This window comes from Cyanistes caeruleus, chromosome 7 (genome assembly GCF_971803275.1).
Source record: "Cyanistes caeruleus chromosome 7, bCyaCae1.hap1.1, whole genome shotgun sequence".
In the NCBI taxonomy this organism is placed as follows: Eukaryota; Metazoa; Chordata; class Aves; order Passeriformes; family Paridae; genus Cyanistes; species Cyanistes caeruleus.
The window spans coordinates 35331900-35351253 of NC_141707.1; the positions used below are offsets into that span (position 1 = coordinate 35331900).

A 19354-nucleotide genomic window follows, 5' to 3' on the forward strand; every position below is an offset into this window, starting at 1 on the left:
TTGTAGACTTCTTTATCTTATGGGGAATTGTGTGCAAGAGAGGTTTAAAGCACTGTAAATATATCAGAGAAGTTTTACAGAAACTGCAATAATTCTACTAATGGCATTTACTGAAAAATACAAAGCTTGTATTTAATTGGGTTAAGCTAAGTTTCACTGAACAGTTACTGAGATATTTTCCCACATATTCATTTGACTTAATACCATCTTCAATTTGTTTCACATTTCAAGCTCATCCTGAGCCCTTGTAGCTTTAAAATGATTACCAGCCCTTGAATATCCATCTTAAAATGTTGTTTGTTTTTCAGAGATTTACACATCTGTATTTTCACTACAGATCAATGTACATGTAGGTACCAGTTTATTCCACACCCCTGCCTTGTGTTTCTTTCCATGCTATTGCATCACCAAACCCAGTTCAGTGTTGTCATAGCAAATTTAACAGTAAATAGTGGCAGTAAAGTTTTATTTGAAGAATGGGTCCATAATCTCAAAATTAGTATACAAATTTTCAGAATGCAAAATGCTACATTGTCTTCAAAGCGTAGACCCAAGCCTGTGGGTCTGCACTCTGCACTTAGCACTTGCATTTTATTTTGCATTTACAAAATATTGATGACAAAGGAAACTTCACTTGTTATTGTTGTAGTTTGTGCCTTTCCTTGAAGAGATTTGTCATCTCTTCTGAATAAAATAGTTATTAATAATGGTGGCATGTGCTAATGACCTCTGTGTAAGCAGTAACTATTAACAGAAATAAAGCTTTTGGAAACTGCTGGATTCATGTTGCTTGTACTCTTGTCAGGTGAATTAACAGGATTTTACTACAGTTTCAAGTGTTAAAATATTTTTTTATACAGAAATTGCCCAGCCTATTATGAAAAGACATAGTCAATAAAGAGGAAGCTTTTTAAAATTCCTGTATTTTATTTCAGTCTTTCCTGTTTCAGTTTTCCTTTTCCCATGTGTTGCAATTTAAAAGAATCTATCCACAGATGCTCAAACAGAAGTTGGTCCCACAAGACATGAATGTGCTGGAGCCTCTTGGCTTCAGGAGCTCACTAGGGCATGGCTAAGCCCAGCAGCAGCTTGATGGCCACTCTTTTAACATGGGATAATATTTTTTGAGATTCACTGTAATAAAGAAGTCAAGGGAATTAAACAAGAGAAGTTGGAAAGCAAAAAAAACCAAACCAGATTAAAAAGGAACTTCAGAGAAAAAGTCATCTGAGCAAGGTTTGTGGAAAATACCAATGTTGTTTGTGTGGTGAAGTGTTAGATCAGCTGTGAGCTCTTGCAGATGTTTGACAACACAGAGTTTACCTTCTGTGTCTGCAGGCTCCGGTGCCTGAGTTCTGCAGAAAAGTGTCTTCTGTAGGATATATAGGGTGCACTTGTATCAGTCCTTCCTTCTCTATAGACATAATGGGGATGAGGGTTATTCTGAGAGAGGCAGAGGCAGAAATGACCTTTTGAGTTTTTTGAGCTCAGGGCTGTAGGACAGATCAGAGCAAAGGGAGGTTGGTTACAGAACACAAGGATGCAGAGGAGCCCTGAAGCTGGAACACATAGCAGGTGGTTATACATTACCTAGTCAGGAGTCTAGGGATGAATTATAGTTCCAGATAAATTAAATGTATATGAAATTAAATTTAAAACTTCCATTGTTTCCTGCAGAGTGGAATTAGGAAGATTAGAGTGTAACTGCTGCAGCCCTGGTACAGAATAAAACTCCTGCTTTCGGGGAGTAGATCTAGATTAGGGCTCCAGCAACCACCAATTGCTCAGATGTAAATCTCTCAATTTGCTTCAGCAGTGTTATTCCTGATTTGCAGAGCTGCACCCCTGTTAGGTGTTAGACTTTCTTCTACACTGGCTTATTCTGTCCCCCAAATGAGCACTTGGCTCTGCTGTAGGCACATCCCCTCCTCTCTGTAGTGTTTGTGTAGAAATGTGGTCCCGGGAGGTAACAGCAACAGACCAAATGTAGCTGCTGGGGAGATCGTTGGGGAGCTCTGATGCAAACAGGATGTGATATGTTTCTGGATGTGGGCTGTAAAGGCTTTGTGTGAACCTGTGGGACACTCTAGAGCTCAAAAGGGCTGAGAGACAGGCCGCTAGAGAAGTAAAAATTGCTCTACAATAGAGTGTCAGAGGAGCAGAAAAAAAGTGCATAACAGAGCAGGGACTTCAGCAATATTCTGGGAGCTGAGAGGGAATCAAATCAAGGTTTAGGAAGCCAAAGAATAAAGATATCAAAACCCAGATCTTTTGAATGGCCTGGTTAAGAGAACCTGAGTTAGGCATCCTGTCAGTGTTCAGTTTATAGTGGACATATAGTGTTTATGAAAATGTATGCAGCTCTTTGGAACGTAGTTGGAAAACTGACAACAATTCTTTGCGCTGTTTTTCTATAAACATTTATATTATACGTTCTTTTATATTTTATGCTTCACAATGACATTTGGCTTTGCCAAATGTATCTCAGAGGAACTTCATTATTTTTGTATTGTTTGTGGTATGAGCATGAACTTTGACTTCCTGCCCTCCAATTTAGTTTGGTGTCTAGCTTTTTGCTGTCTGGGTCACTCATGTTACAGCTGGAGTTTCCTGTTTTCAAACCCATATCAGCCAACCATGTAAACCTGAGGGTCAGCTCGTTTAGAAATGATGCATGATTCCAGTCACTTGTTTACTGAAATAAATTAGATTTACGTAATGAAAGCTGTCAGGTGCTGTATCAATCTTTTGCACTAGTCAAAGTACTTCCTTATTTACAATTCTTGTTTCTTGATGCGCAACTCAGCCACTCAAAAATGCCTTATTTCACTTGAAGGACAAGTGAAAACTTCTTTCAGACAAATCTATTATTGAATTTTGTGAGCCCAATATAAAAAGCCATTACTAATGAAAGTTAACAGTATTCTGTGTGTAAAATCTTGAATGAAATAGTAATCATTTTGGGTCTGATATCATACTCTTTATCTGCAGGTAAAAATGTCCATTTGTGTATTATCCTCTCTGTCTGGAAGAGGAAGGGAGAGTGGGGAGTTATCCTTGGGTACACATGATCCTGAAATCTAGCACTGCCTAGGGAGAGTTTTTCTAGGAAATAGGAAATGCTGTTTCCTGACTCTGAAAAGAAACCCCACAGTTTATGTAAGGATGCCTGTGGTGGGTCAGTGTGAGCTTCCCAGATCCATCTCTCCAAGAATAGAAATACCAGGTTATTTTAGAGAAAGGGTCCCCAAAGGGACATGACAGGGGGTCATCTGAAGATTTGTTCTCTTTGGGCAGTTCTGAGGGTTCTGGAAAGCAAGGCACTTTGCCTCTCTCTTGGCTGTGAGTGCTAGATTTTCTCAAAGTGACTTTCTGATGCCATCATTTCTAAAATATCAGCACCATTGCCAAGCACAAGTATAATCTTCTCCTCCCTTGCCCATCAGCAAACCTCCAAAGCATCATGAGATTTACTTAAGTCATGAGAATTTGAAGTTGCCATACTTATGAAGTTCTCTTCATTTGACTTCTTGTTTTTGTGTCTTCAGGATACACCCAAGTCACACTGGCCAATGTTCCTCCTAGAGGTCACATGGTGGCCCACAATTACATCAGCTGAGGTCTGAACCAAAACACGAAGAAGGTGTTACATGCAATAAAATCCTGAGAGTTCCAAACACTGTAGCAGATGGAGTGCAGTCAAAACTGGCTTGCTCTTCTTTTTCTGATTCAGCATGAATTCAGAGCAACTTTCATTAAATCTGAAGAGTGTTTATTCTGCAGCAAAAGAAAGTACATATTCATCTAGTTTGTGTTGCTTGATTAGCTATGTCCCCAGAAGTGATGACTATTAATTTAAAAATTAAAAGCATTTAGAACAATTAGGTGTTGCTTTTATTGACAATTAAGGTATCTTTGCAGAGCTCAGGAATCTGCAGGGCCCTTAAGTGCATTGAAATTGCATTTAAGCTGCAGCAAGGTAACAAGAATAATTTCACTGAATTTCCTGTCCATTTAGGGTTTCAGATCACAGCTAAGGAGCAGTCTGTGTTTGATGGACAGGCCAACAAGTTTGCCTGAGCAAAATGGGTACAGCTTCTTCATATCTGAGAGTTTCATTGCCAGTAGAAAGTGTACTCTAATCAGTGTACTTGTCTGTCTTGTAGTTTTAAAAATCAGTTTGTTGGATAGATGATAACATGATGCGAGTTTCACCTCAGACAAATTCAGATTGTCAAGCAAATCTCACACTAAGGGTGTGAGTAGTGCTAATGGAAATAACTGGGTCACAGACAACCGTGAGAGGAATCAGAATATTAACATTTTCTTCTACTTGACATTCATAATATATGATTGAGAGCTTTGTGTATATTTGACCAGGCCATTGTCAACCCCAAATCTGAGTTTTATATTTTTATCTTCACAGCTTTTAAGTTCCAGCAATTTTCCTATGAGCCAATTTTGTTTGTGTGAACTTACAAGGAATTAAAAAGTTGAACTTTATCTTGTAACTTTTAAAAGAAAGTGTGCTGGCAGCAGCTGGGGGCTGTGGCCCTGTTAACATCCTCCATGAATGGAAGTGGTGGTGGTTTGTTCTAGGCAGACTCAGGTATTGTGCTCATCCCTGGAGGCCCTTCCCACTGTACATTAAGCCAGATGCTTGGCGTGCTCCTTGGGAGCAAGCATGCACACAGTGAATTAATCTGTCAAGCTTTTAATATGCAAATTTATACATATATACACAGACACATGCACAGAGAAACAAAGAGAGGTGCAGGCACACATTGGTATGCACAGTGATCTTTCTTTGTTTTAGAGAAAATAAGGTCAGACAAGTGCAACATGTGCAAATGGAGAAGAAAGCACATTCTCCTTCTCGAGGGAATTCCTTCTGTAGGCCTGTGTCAGCAATGCAGAATATTCCTGCTCTAGGATGGATGAGTGTCACCATTATCATCCAGTTCTGAAGGTTCCAAACAAAAAGCTGTCAGAAATAACCTTTATCCTAAAGGTGTATAAAATAATTCATACATCTTGCCAGCAAACTTGTGAACACCATATGATTAAAATAAATGGTCTTCAACTTTATTCATCAGTCTGGTGGGTGTCAAGGTAGGACATGTTTAATACATTCATGACAGTCTGTGTTTCAGGTGACATGCATTGCTATAATTTGAATGTTGGCATTTCCTGAGGGTCAGCACCTTCATTCTCATGTTCTGCATTGTTATGATCTAGTGGGTAGGTGAGAAAGAGCAGCCTCTCGGGTGTGAGCATCCTAGAGCTGGATCACGTGGGGTGTATCTATTTTTAGGGCATTCTTTTAAGCTGTGGCGCTTCTGTTTTTGTCTGTACTTCAGTGGTGCAGTTCAGTCTCTGCACTACCGGGGTGCAGGAAGCAGTTTTGTGACTGATGGAAACCAAGCACTGTGTAGAGAGCAATACTTAGGATGTGGATACAAGGTACCTCCTCCAGAGGAATGTTAATCTTCTTTGGGGATGGTCTCCCACTGGTTTGCTTTCTGCATGTGGGATTTTGCTGGTAACAGGAATGTCACAGTGGTGATAGGACTGAGGAATTCAGGGACACTTAGAGTCAAACTTATGGGCAGATAATGAAGTGCTCCTAGGCCTTTGCCTTTGGATGGCCTTTTACAGAGAATTGGGTAAGTGGGTTCAAAGGGGAGGGTCTGGCAGAATCGGGGTGTTAAGGGCTGCACTGACCAAAATGTCAATTTTCAGTGCATAGGACTTGGTGAGACTGTAAGTAACATTTCTATTGTATGCCATAACAGTAGTTAGTGATTGAGCTGGGACCAGAGTAACATTCAAATGATTAGTTAGGCTGACATCACTGATGAACAAATCAGGAGTCTCTCATCAGTTTGTTTGTAACATACATAGTTTTCTTCAAAGGAATTCAGCAGCATTCCTACTAGGAATAGTGTTTAATTTAAATTAACCCTGTAACTGATTTATTACATAAAGTGTACCTTGGTTTTCTAGGCTGCCACAGAACTTGCATTGATGGTAGAATAGCATCAGAATCCCTACCTTCCCTTTAAGTTTGGTATTATAGTGGTCTCCCATGCAAGATAAGTCTCAGCCTTTACCTAATTAAAGCTCAAATTTATTAACTCAGACAAGATGTTAAAAAAATTGAGAGCTTCAAGCTGCAGTGATAATTTCTAATGCTCCTACCTTACTCCAGTAGAAATTATATGTACTCTTAAATTTCCCTTCAGGAATCCTCAGTAACCTGTAAGAGCTCTCTAATTCTGCCATGAAGATTAATTTGTATCTGTGGTGAATTTTTGAAACACTGACTCTTGCTTGTAATTCATCTAGATTAGGCTTCTCCTCTGTTGTGGTTTTACCTAATAGTGATGCAGCTTCTCCGTCTACCAAATGAATAAAAGCATGAACTCCAGCAGCTGCAGGAAATGTTCTGTGGTGAAATATTTTCTTTTTGTTTATTTCTGTCATCAGAGATTACATGTGATAACAAAAATTTTAAAAAACCCTTTCCTTATTTCTTGGATAGGACAGATATTTGAAGGGGATAAGAAATAGAAACCATGGTACCAGGTAGCCCACAGTTCTGGGTGTTGATTTATCCCTACCTTAAATCCAGCATTTCACTACAAGCAGCCTGCTGCTGAATGATTTTCTACTTTAGGCAGATTCTCTACAAACTTCCTCATATTCTGTTCATATGAGGAGGGAAAACAGCTGGAACTGGTGTGGTTTAATGAGTCGGCAAGTCCCGTGCACTGGAGCCAGAGTCTGTCCTGCATTTAATCTGGGCTCAAGATTCTGACTCATTATGTGATCCCGAGAAAATCATTTGACCTTCTTGATCTTCTGCCAGCTCAGACGGAAAATTAGGTAAAAAGCAAAGACTGCAGTGGAAACTTGGTTCTGTGACTGAGCTGAATAGATGAAATGAATAAATGTACAGGTGTTTCCCTGCATTTACACCAATGGGAGCCACAGCAGGATTTAAACAAAAGACAGAAAATAGCACATTTGGCACTTTTTCTGGCTGAGCAGTCTTTCATAATATGTAGCATTTCACTGGAAACAACCCTTACAAATATGTTAAAACAAAGAAGTTCAGTGTGCTGTTATTACCAAGGTGCCATCCACGAGGAATGTGAATTTGATAGCCACTGTAATTTTTTCTGCTCTTATGTTTCCCCTTGTCTTTGGCATGGCATTCAATAGCCTTCATTTCCACTTGTCCTGCTTTGAGCAGAAGAGCCCCAGAAGTTCAGAAACCACTATGAAAGATTCTACTCAATGGGTGGAAAAGGTTCCCACTGTCAGAACTGCAGGGTCTTGTTCCAACTTTTCCCACTCTCACACTGAACCTCTGTTATCATCTTACCTACCTCTAAAGTATTTGCAATGAAATGTTCTCTAATATACTGAAATTAGCAGTACTTGAGAATTCGAGGATCAAGTACTCAATTCAAAAAAATTTGTTTGCTTTGAAAAAAAAATTTGTTGCTTATGAAAGTGATGGCTGTGATAATGTTGAGGTGATAGTGCCTCTAAGAGAGAAGGTACAATTAACAAGGGAAAGGAATAAAGTTCATGGTATAATCTTAACAGGAACTGAAAAGAGATAAAAGGAAAAGTTTTACATTATATTCCTTCTCCACCCACATTACTTAAACTCCTTTAAAAACTGAAATCCTGGAAAAGATTGTTACAATTGTGATTGTATCACAGGCCACTTGATCAAGCTTGTTATGATGTCACCAGAACTGCAAAACTATTTCAAGTCTTACTGCCCACATTGCTTTTATAATTTTTCTTTGCATATCACTGTTACATTAGAAACTGTTAACACCAGCTGTAAATTTGACATTCCACTAAGAATTCAAGACCAACTGACTTAGTCCTAGATGTAGTTTTATTGCTTTGTTTTATTTTTATTACCATGTCATGGAAAACATGTTCATATTACTGAAATCCATCTGAGAGAGATCTTATTACCTGAAAAAAAAATGTGGGTTTTGATCTTCATATATCAAAGGTAATCCTTTTCTACTCCACAACTGGTTTAGGACCAGCCACATGAATGCCACTTTTATAAGTGTTTTCTGAGAATGTCAGAAACCTCCCTATTCCTCAATGCCTTTAATTTTTATTTTATTTTTATTTTTCTATCTAAAAATTTATAACTATATATTAGGTTTTTTTTCCTCTGGTACAAAGCAGACTCCAGCCATAGATACCTTAAAGCATTGACTTGGAGTAAGGAAATTTTATTTCCATTGTTATTAAATCTGGGACATTTTCCCTATTTAAGAATTATTTTCTCATGTATTATTTTCAGTTACTATGTGAGCCTAAAATTATTTTGAGTTTTATGGCTTTGAGCTTCTATTGCCTCTGCTGGACTTCAGCCTGGTGCAAACTCCTACTGTAAAGGCGAGATAAAATCTGAACCCTGAACTAATCCCGTCCTGCAGAAACTCCTGTCTTTGAAATAGAAATAAAACTTTCATCTGAGCTTCTCAGAGGAGTGTATGAAAACAGGACTGAGATCTGAATTTCATGGTTCTGATCCTGTCTTGCTGATTGGAATTGTCCTATAGTTACACTGAAGTTGTTTTGATTAGTGTAGTAAAGGAAACTGTTTCTGATTCAGTCTGATTCACCATGCCCGGACTTCTTTCTCATGACTGATTAAACAAAACACCATTTATTGTGTGTGTAGGTTACCATGGTGACAAGAAACACTGAACATCAATGAAACTGATTAGAAATTGTGATTCTTTATCTTCAGAAACTTATCTTTTGTGTGGAGACTTTCTCATAAATTTGGATTTCTGAGTTAGCTTTGGGAAAGCAATCTCTAAATTTGCCCCCACAAACATGTATGGTCATAAGTGCACACCAGTTACTTATATGTGCAAATTAGCATTTTCAGAAGCAAACAAAGGGAAATAATTTGTTTAAGATGTGGATCTGGGAAGCCTGAGTCCTTTCCCAGATTCAAACACAAACATCTTGTTCGGCCTTGGACCTTGTCACATAAAGACTTTTTTTAAAGGTTTGTTCTTTTGGACACTTGTATTTTCAGGCACAAAAGGTACTTTAAGCCTGTTTTATTTCAGATCTTCTGTATATCTGTGATTTTAGCTGTCATCTGTGAAAAACTTTACTTTTTTACCACTCTAAAATACATGTCTTAAGGCAGTACAGAATAAATACTTTGTTTTCATATAGTAGCCCACTGTGCAAAACATCTTTTCACTTCCCTTTTCTGGACTATTGAGGAGATCCTAAAATAAGAATGATGTTGTTGTTTTCTTCTACCAATAGGTTCCAGTTGCTGGCTTTGTTTGGTGCTGTCTTTCTCAAACAAGTAGCATGAACTAATCAGGCCACTTTCGTGAATGAGTGAAGATTACAGGTAAAAAAGATTATAGCAGGATGAATCTAACTTCAAAAATTAATCTAGCTTGGCCTGAATCAATTGTGTGGAAAAGAAGCAGCTTTGATCTTGCCCTGTGTAAGGTTTCAATGGATTTTACAGTTCCTGTAAGTGCACCTGCTTAGACCATGGAAGAGGATGCTCAACACATGCAGAAATTATCTTTGCATTTACTCTTGTACCTGTAAAATCTATCTCCTGGTTTGTTATTCATGTCTGGACTGAGATTCCATTATTTTTCCCTGTTTATAGGAATGCTTTGGGGACAGGCATCAGCTGCTGATGCCTCAGCCCTTATAATGTCCTGGTAGGCAATTTCAGAGACCTTCAGTATGAGATCAGTCTGGGTGGACTGGGATGGAGAGAAGCTTAGCACTGCCAAGGTCTGAAACATTGATGTGGTGGGTTCAGTGCAAGGGATCTGAGGTTTTCTTTTTCCCAAAAAAAAACCCCAAAACAAGCTAGCATGAAGAATGGATTTATGAATTCCCTACAGAATATGATTTGTCCTGGCCATGGAAAGGTCACTGGTAGGGCAGTGTAGGTAGGATTAGACATACAGACTTGGCTTGATGATTTATTTTTGGTTTGAAACTAATATCACTTTTCTGTTGTACTGCTCAGTTGCAGTCCATGACAGATGGGAAGAATCCACAGCCATTTTAACTGCTTATAATATTTCAGCATTTACCACTGAAACCCTCTAGTTCATTGTGTGTTATTTTAGAGAGAAGTGATTAAAACAAAAAATAACATAAATCTAATTTTCTTTCTCTATTTCTTCTCTCTCTCTCCCCTTTTCTGTCTCTCCTTCTTTTCTTTTTTGGAAGGGCTCCAATAGATACATTAGGAAATCTAATGCCAAATGCCAACAAAGACTCAACCAGTATCAGGATAAGACTTTAAAATATATTTTTTGTTAGTACATAAAAAGGCCTGAAAACTAAAGACTTCTTTCTTTTACTGAATTACAGATAAAATACTGAATAGCAGTCATCTCAATCAGACATGAAGCTTTCTGAAAAAATTCCATTTGACTTTAATAATTGTGCAACAGCCTTTTCTGCAAAGCTTTGTTTAAAATAAAGCTCAGGAGTTTGACACCAAGACATGTTTGTTCAAATCAGCTTATAGTAGAAGTGTTTTCTTCTTGGCTGCAGATGCCCATGTACTTTAAAAGGTGCTGAAGGATTGTTCAACACATATAGAGACTCAAGAAGAGAAATTTTATTTTATTTTATTTTAAATATTTCCCAAAATATGTCAGAGGAACTAATGGTAGAATTGAGGACTCTTGACCCTGTTTGAGTCTAACTTTGCCAGATGCTGCTTCATTATTCCTGTGCTCTGTGGGAATATTAACTTCAGCAACAACTTTTGTAAGAGTAAACTTGTATTTGCCAGCATTCTTTTGCTAGTGTTATGGATGGATAAGAACATTAGCAAGCTACAGATTATTCTTTATCATTGTTGCTGCAGTTAAATCTCTGCCAGAAGTTGATGAAAGGTGGAAGGACTGACAGATTACAACCTGACACTTGTTTGACTGTCTAAGAAGTGGTATCCTATGTAGGATAAATGCCTGTATTCCTCTAAAAACCACAAACTACAGTGTGGTGAATGAGATATTACAGTGCTAAAATACATTAAAATGTCCATGTTCTGTCATGGAGTGGGTACTTCTATGGCCTTCTTGGAGTTGATGCTACATTATGTCCCACACAACAGAAAGATTGGGTAGGGAAAGGTTAGGTAGGAAAATTTCTTGGTTTTGATGAACTAGAAACAATAATCACACAAGAGTGAGAGTGGAATATCTTCAGACCCTGCCTAAAAGTTTACATAGCAGACCAGCTAAGATTATAAGACTTAATTAATGAATGGTAGGTATGGATGTAAACCTGAGACACTTCCTTAGGAAAAAGGGATGAGCAAATACATGTCACAGGAGGAATCCTTAAATCCACTCAACACAGAGGGATTGAATGGTGCCACTAATGTGGCTAATTTCTGCTAATGCCACTAATAGTTTCTTTGTGGGCTAACTATTCTCCCCATTCCTTTCTCCACTATAGTGCACTGAGCTTAGGCTCCCACATTCCTTTGGGGATGTTGGTGGCAATAGACTCAGCCGACTGCACTGAAAATATAGGATCTTGCTGCCAAAGATACAGAGAGAATAATCCTGTAAAACAAATTCTGCCTATTTCGTATCAAAATCTTACTCTGACAAACGGTTGTATACACTCCAAAGCTAATCCGTGCTGCAAAACAAGTGGTCTTTAAAAGACAGCAATTAAGGAATTAGGGGGATTCTCTAAAAGGGAAAGTCCTTTGCAGTAAAATAGGTGCCGTGAAAGTGACAAAGTAATTATGTGTCTTCTTTGGTGTGGAAGGGAAATGTCCCGTCACACTGGCTCCAAGACCCAGCAGGTGGGTTCCCCACCTGAATGGTCCCGGGAACATGTGGCTGCACCTCCGAACAAAAGGAACTGAACACTTTGGGATGGGCTCACAGGCAGAGCCTGAGCCAGGAGATAAAACCTTGGAAGAAAGGAACGGGACTTAACTTCACTTACCATTCTAAGAAGAAAGATGTTTTGGACTAGGATGAAAAAAAGGAGAACTGAGAGTTGTTGAAATAGGCTAAATAAAAGTAGATTAGGACAATTTAAAGATGTCCACTGTCAGATCATTTATTTCTTAAAAGAGACCAGTTCTTAAGTTGCTATGGAATATCTGATCAGTACAATGAGAATTCATCTGCACAAACACAAACCTTTCCTGTTATTATCGCTAACCCTTTTTGGTAACCTGTTGTTCCCTATGCTCTGGGGACAGTTACAGGATTTAAGTCAATCAGTGGCAGAAGGGAGAGAACTTTACAAGAATGGGACAGAAAGCAGGTGTGTGATGCACAGATACATACATACATTGTTACAAATAATGTCATTTATTTTGTCTTTTTCTGGTCACTTGAATTCTATTCACTTTTGTTCATATTAATTTAGTTTTCCTCTTTTCGTTTTCTGTGTTCTAGTTAAAACAAAGAATGATGTTGGACTGAGTATCTGGACTGCTTTATGCTCTGGCTTTCCCTGCCTCATTTGATTCCCTTTACATCTGCTTTTCTATTTCCCACCTCCGTATTTTCTTCCAATTAGTTTTTGTTTCCCCCCTTTGTTACCGCTCTCCTTACAGTGGTGATTTCTGTACAGTGGACACATGTTCACCAGGAGTTAGTTTCACCCCCCCCAATTTACTTCTCATTTGCCCAGTTGTGGTGACATTCAGTCCCTGGAGGCCTGTCTGATCTGAACTCAAGGTTCTGTAGTGGGCTCTGATTAGCTGCTAACAGGGGCTAGGAGGAGAAACTACAAATCTCTCTATTGTGAAATAGTCTGACCTTCCATCTGCTGAAGTCAGTGACACCTAGGGAATCAGGATTGGGTCCAAAGTCTTGGAAGAAGCTTAAGCTATTTAAATTTTCATGTGTAGCAACAGAAATGGCATTCTTGGCTCTCTAAGTACAAGGCAAATGCTGCTGTTTATTCTCTCTTGCCATACTATCTCAGTTGTGAATTCATCATGTTTGAGACCCTAAAATACAGAGTCAAACAAAGTCACTTGCAATGATCCAGAGTCCCCATTACTGCCCCTCCTCAGCTATGGGTAGCCAGCCTTGCATACATCACCCCAGCAATATTTACCCAGAGCCATGAAAACTGCTGGAATTGTGCTTTGCCCCTGCTAGACTAAGTACACTTTTTAATAGGCATGGGTTGAAAGCAAATTGACTTTTTAAAGGGAAACAGGCTGCTCCTCAAAAACTATTAGAGATTCTGTCATCTGGAATATCCCTATCGTGTTGACCTTATTTACAGATTTTGTGAAAAATACAGCATCATAACATTGATGTATAGACCCTCTAGCATCCAATTTCTTTAAAGGATGTCTCCATATGAAATAAGGATGCTGCTCGTGAATCCATGCATGCTGAGGCAATACTAATGAGAGTAAGCACTGTGGAATATATTGCATGCAAAGGCTTTTTTTAAATGTAGTCATACACTTTGGAAATAAAGCAATTTGGCATCTTACCATGGCTACAAATGAGGTGGTGTTATGGGAGGGGGGATCAGGCAATAAAAGTGACAGTGGTGGGATGTTATTGACAGCTCTTTTCGTAATTACAAACTGTGTATGCATCTATCCACATTATCCAAGCTCTGGTCTTCTTTAGGAGTAAAACACAACCATAGGATGGTAACATTTCATTCAGTCTGTTTGAATAACACTGTATCATAAGCAATTAAAATATCTCTTTTATTATTTTTACGCTTTTTATTGTTACAATCATGCTCACCAACATAATTTAAATGCTCCAAGGACCATAGCAGACAAATAGGTAAAACAGTCACAAATCGGGTGTTTTACAGTCCAAATTCACAGTGAAGAGGTCAGGATTCCTTAGGGATTCATAGTGAACGCTAAGGAAGATTCAGGAGAGCTGAAAACAGCGCAAGTGATAATGTGTTCCTTTGTCTAGAACTGCAAATGGCAGCAGCTCTGGGGAGCCTTTTGGAGAGAATAGACTTGAAACAAACAGGTTTGGGATTCCTGGGCCTCTTGCTGATAAGGGCTGGTAAACCGAGAAGCTGTAGTCCAAAAGATCGACCAAACAACAGTCTACTGATGCTTGGGCTAATGCGAGGACATTGGGGAAGGGAGTGTCCAGTTAAAGGCGTTCAGTCAGACCCGTGACTTCTCCAGTTGTTTTTAGTGTCTCCATCTTCTCTCCTTTTTTAAACAAACTTAGCAAGAAAGCCTGGAAGTGTTTATTCTGCTAATCTTTCCTGTAATTCCAGGGAATTCTTTACTTGTCTGGAATGCTTTATTGCTCTCCGTGATTTTTGGGTCACAGTACAATGGCAGTCATTGTGAAATGATTGTATTTATTAAAGCGAATGTATGGTCGTTTTTACCATATATATTTATGATTAACAAAGTGACAGCAAAATACTAAAGATATCTAATTATCTTTCAAAATATTTCCAGTCTTTTTTCTCTTTTAATTTGAAAGCTAAGTGTTTTTTTAATTTTAATTTATATCTGCCAGTGGAAGCTATGCTACATCTTGCAAAGAAAAAAATTTTTCTGTGTGATATAAGTCCTCATAATTCAGCATTCAGGTGTACAAGCATCCTATATACAGAGACATTCTGAAGTACAATAAATAAAATAAAATAAAATAAAATAAAATAAAATAAAATAAAATAAAATAAAATAAAATAAAATAAAATAAAATAAAATAAAATAAAATAAAATAAAATAAAATAAAATAAAATAAAATAAAATAAAATAAAATAAAATAGTGTTTCTGTGATACTAAATTATCTTTTGCCTGGAAGCTAAAATTATCAAGAGCAAAGATCTTTGGGCTGAAACAAGGATGTCTGTTTGGCTTTCATACATTGGCCAGCAGTGCATTTTCAATCTGCTTTATAGAAATTTATAGCAAGTGTTACACACACTTTTAGCCTGCATTTTTTGTATGATCAATAGATCAGAATTGAATGATATCTGTACCTTGGAGTCAGCAATTCAATTTAATAGACAACTTATGAAATTATGCAGAACCTCATAGGTCTTTAAAACAATGTTAAAACTCCATTTCATCTTTGGCAAACAGTCAGCATCGCTCTGTCGATGCCGAGAGAACACTGAGGTCATAGAACAGCAAATTCTGCTCTCGGATGCTCATGTAATGAACAAATAACTCCATTAAAGCAGCAGGGTGACTGACTTTACAACAGTGCATACTGGGGCACCACGGGACTTGTATGGGAAGAGTCTCTTCCTGCTGCACCTGAACACTGAGGAGCAGATGTACACTACTGACATAAATGGAGTTTAAATTTTTCACTGGCAGGTGGGAGCCTTTGTTGACAAACCTCAGCATATCCATAGGTCAACACACATGGATTATACATACTGACATATTGAGTTAGTTCAGAAGTAATCGTTCTTCCAATAAATGATAAAATTATGTTCTAGGCAACATAGCTTACTGGAAATTTGACACCTGATTCTCATATGTTTCCTCAAATTGTGTACAACAATGCACATGCTTATACATCAGGGTGCTCTGTGCAGCACAAATACACTCTTTTGAGCAAAACTAAAAAACAAGTCCATCTTGTTTTCTGTATTCCATTTTCTGTAACCCTTCTGCTGACATGTAATGGTTGGTATAATTTCAGCAGGTAAAATTAGCTCCTTTTCCAATCATGAAAATGTGTTTCTGCCCTTAATGACGTGGGTTCTTTTCTATACACATCAATAGAATCAGCTCCTTAGGTGGTCATGTGAGTACCTGAGCTAGAATGCTGTTTTTCCAAGATAAGTAACCTTTGGATATGACAGCCTGCTATTCTCAACTTGTGCCACCAGAGAAATTCCTACATTTGAAAGGCTTGAAGATTTCCAGCTCGTTTTCACCTGGAAGAATTTTAACAATTAGTGGATGGAAACTTCAAGGCTGTAACTGAAAAGTGTCCTTTCTTTGAAAATAGATTAGTTTAACTTGTGGCTTATGGCAATTACAGCACATCATATGAAATTATATTTATGGGACCTCATCCATCTTAATCAGTTGTGACAGAAGGCACTTTGTGAGGGGGATTGAGCAGGACTTCAGAACAGCTCATTTCACCTTCAGCTGCTTAAAGGGGAAAACTAAGGAAGTTCCACATTTCTGGTTTAGTTTTTGCCAAGGCTGAAAACAAAATTATTATTATTAGTGCCGCTATTAGAGCACTTTTATAGATTTTTTATGCCATCAAGGGCCTGCTACCATGTTGGGGAAGGCGATGCTGGTGCTGAGGGTAGCAGTGCCCTCACTGATCCTGGCACAGCCCTTCAGTCCTGGCCATGGTGTCAGAGGCAGGAGCTGACGGTGCAACAACAGCCCCAGACAAGGCAAGGGATGAACCAGGTCCAGGGTCCTTCCAAGGAGCCCAGACAGGGGCACAAGGGGACAGGGACAGGGGTGGGACTGGAGACAAAGCCACAGGTGGGTTCAAAGCCCAGCCGGGGGATGAAGGCACAGGCAGGATTTGGAGGGGACTGTGACACACATCGGCAGTGCCCTGCCTGCCACGTGGCTCCGAGGTCCAGCCTGGACACAAACAAGCCAACAGAACAGCTCAGGCAAGGACTGAAAGCCCAGAATTAAATGAAGCCTCGGGGCCAGACCCGGGGCCAAGGGAGTGGGTCCCAGCTGAGGCAAACAGGGCCATTTAGACCCATTAGTGCCCGCAAATGCCAGCACTTTAGAAAAGAGAATCCTTTCACTGAAGATCTTTGTCTACCCGTGGAAAATACACAATAGACAGAGTTAAAGAAATTGTGCAAATCTGTTTCTCAATGTGCCTTAGTACCAGGTTATTTCTGTCTTTGTAGCGGCAAAATAATAACCTAACTAATATTTTAAATGTTTTTCATGGAAGGAAACACGATGTAACAGGAGTTAAGAGAATAACTGGGAAGCCTGTTTTAAAATGCTGTACCTTTAATATGTGATCACTACCAATGCTCTGAAAATAGATGACAGATTTGAAGCTATTTTACAGTAATTTTGACTATTGTCTTTTCACTTTTGTGTTATCGGGCCATTAGATGCATTAACCCAGTGTGTTTGTCTAAAAGGCAGTGGAGAGGAAGAAGCAGGAAAAAAGAAATTATTTCTGAGAGGTGCCTTATCTCGATCCCACACTTGAGAGCTGTCGAGGGACAATGATTGAGCCATTGGTTTTGAGAATTTTGTCTTAATCTCCTGCTGAGTTTACAGTACTGGTTTTATCTAGGAAGGACAAACCCTGAGAATACAGAGGAATAACCCCCTTGTGACTGGGTGGTTAAATGGGATTCTACCTCAGTAGAGAGTCACTGAGTTGTTGGGGGAGACAGACTGGGGTGTGCAGTGCTTGAAAGAGCAAAGTCTGCCCATCCCAATGGATGACAGAGTGAGCCTTTGACAAAGATAAACCAGAAATGTCTCCAGCTCTTCACAGTCTCATTTTTTAATGATTGATTTGATCCTATAGTTAAATAATGAATGCTTCTTACTTCTGGGAGTTGTTTTGTCAATACTTGATAGTATGTCTGAAGTGGAACTAAACAGGCTGTTTATGCATATGTTTATGCATATATGACTCCGTGCATATGTCCTGATTCCTGTTAAACTGAATGTGTCTGACTAATCAATTCAAAATATTAGTTTGGTATTTATTTTTGTTTAGAAAGGCAGGGCTGGATAAAGACATGTGGTGGCTATGAACAATGAAGTTTAGCAGCAATGGAGAAATTACTAGTGTTGTCTTGTGCCTCACAGATTGACTTCCAAGTATAATCTTCCATATAAACTTACTTCTTTTTTTGGTTGTTGTACTCCAAAATGAATGGTATAATGCATCCTCCAACACGTGCTTTCTGGTTTTTATATTGCAGACATCTGAATAGAGAAGAAACTCAAGGAAGTTTTTAATACTAAACACTTTTTACCACTTGTGGGACCCCTTTAATTTATGAACTACAATGACAAATTTTGCAAAGCTGTGAAATGGAATGAAACAAAAGCAGCTGTTTACTTGGTAATTATTTACCATATAATTTTCATACCCCAATGGTGGTATTATATTGCAATTAACTGATCAACAGTAATTATGAGTGCCAGGACCATTCACATTATATCAGTGGCCTACAAATAAGCTGTTACCAAATGCAATGAGCTAAACTGCTCTGGAAATGCTGAAGGTACTGAGCCATGCCTGGCTACATGCTCAATTCTCTCTAGAAATGCACAAAGATAACACTGTTATGTCACTTATCACAAGTGCAGAGTGAGCCTGGATGCTGAGAGCACATACGGTGCATGTCATAAATCGATCAGTTCAAAAGAGAATTATACTGTTTATATTCCCTGGAAATTCAGCTTTGTAACTCACTAAGAAAAGAAGTCCTTGTTTCAAAAGTTATGCACTGAGAAACAAAAACCAGTGAGTTTATTTGTCATAAAGAGGTGGAGTACAGGAGTCCAGGGCCTCTTGTCTCTCTTTGTAAGGAATCCTCGTCTGCCTGGCTCTAGAACATGGGGAGCACTGATACTCCTGCTCTCCTATCAAGGACAGATGGATGAGGGTGGCAGAAGGTATTACAGCTTTGGATTTGTGCAGCTAGTGAACAGTAGAGTGTAAAAGTGGATTTTCTCATTTGGTGTCCTGCTGGTTGTTGGATTCAGTCTTCACCCGTTTATTACCATTCCCAGCAGTTTTTCCTGTGGAAATGTGGCAGGTGTGGTGATGAAACCTCAGCAGACTTTTTCCAAAATTTCCCATGAATTAAAACTCAGGGAAGGATTTCTTCAGGAAGGAGGGACAAAGATGGTAGTGTGCCAACCAAGTGAATTGTAGCATGAGATGTTATACTAAGAGTTTTCCTATTAAACTTTCATTGCAGCCTTTTAAAGAAATCTGTTGCTTTGTAAAATGGGGAGGCAAATAAAATATTTCTCCTGGCCAAAAACTGACTGGATATTTGGAAAGAAGAGAATGGTAGCTTAGAAGGAGAAATTCCATGGCTTTCAAACTATACATGAATGAGTTACTTGCAGCTTCTTCTCCTTGTTTGCTCAACTGGTGTCTTCAAATGTCTTTCTTTGTTGATTTTTGGCATTGAAATATGAGTAGGAGCATGACAATAGAAAGTGGAAAGGCACATTCCCAAGTTTTTGGGTACATTATTCCATGAATCTATTTAGTCATTGCACATGACCAATTGACCTTTGAAACTGTGTCAGAAATAACTCCGCATCTTGATGGATGACACTGACCTTAATAACAA

At 38.7% G+C, this 19354-nt stretch overlaps 1 long non-coding RNA gene across 2 annotated transcripts in view; it reads left to right on the plus strand.

Moving 5' to 3' along the window:
* The window catches only part of LOC111932323 (uncharacterized), a 104948-nt gene that overhangs the window by 70845 nt on the left and 14749 nt on the right, over positions 1-19354 (plus strand). The window contains exon 3 of one of the 2 annotated variants that reach the window (XR_015289544.1): positions 9340-9430. The exons of the other annotated variant lie outside the window; for it this stretch is intronic. This is a non-coding gene — a long non-coding RNA (uncharacterized LOC111932323). The remainder of the gene's footprint in view (positions 1-9339; positions 9431-19354) is intronic. 2 annotated transcript variants of the gene reach the window in all.